This window comes from Gavialis gangeticus, unplaced genomic scaffold, assembly GCF_001723915.1.
Source record: "Gavialis gangeticus isolate Ggan-Ray unplaced genomic scaffold, GavGan_comp1, whole genome shotgun sequence".
In the NCBI taxonomy this organism is placed as follows: Eukaryota; Metazoa; Chordata; order Crocodylia; family Gavialidae; genus Gavialis; species Gavialis gangeticus.
The window spans coordinates 13,253,642-13,254,376 of NW_017729006.1; positions in this window are offsets into that span (position 1 = coordinate 13,253,642).

The window sequence follows — 735 nt, forward strand, 5'->3', positions numbered from 1 at the left end:
CCTCATCTCAATGAAGTTGGCCCTCCTGAAGTCTAGGGTTTCTTGGCCCCTTTGCCCCCTTTCCTGCACAAAGGGATTGTCTCCTTCTGCACCCGTAGAACTGCTCTCTTTAGGAATGACCACTCTTCCTGGACTCCCATCTCACCAATTCTCCTGTTCTTCAGTGCCTCACTAACTAATCTTCTGAGCACACTGAATTTAGCATTTCTGAAGTCCAGCACTTCTGCCCTATTAGTTATCTTTCCCACCCTATGCTGGATAAAGAAGTCAATCAAATGATGGTCACTGTCCCCTAGGTTATCTTGTGTCAGTAGATCCCCCACCAAATCATCCCCTGTAGCCAGAACCAAGTCCAGTAATGTGTCCAACGCCTCCTCCTGATGTGGCGGTCTGTAGTAGACCCCCACTACCAAGTCCAAGTGGCAAAGAGTGGCAGAGCCTCTAGCTGAAAATTAATGTCCCCCACAAAGTCCTACTAGGCATCTCCCATCTCAAAATTCTGTTCAGTTTGCTTTTGTCCTATCTTAGTATTATACTACAGCTACAGTCTACAAGCTTGCATCTGCTTGGTGTTAATATGGAAACCATCATCTGGTACTTGAATGCCCTCCACAGTGGTGGATATTGCTATTGCTAGTAACAGTGTTCTTAGACATGTACAACTTTTGCTCTGGTGGGGCAACATTCTACCCTTCCCTGTAGCCTGTGTATCAGTCAAGGTGGTTGCACAGGGTA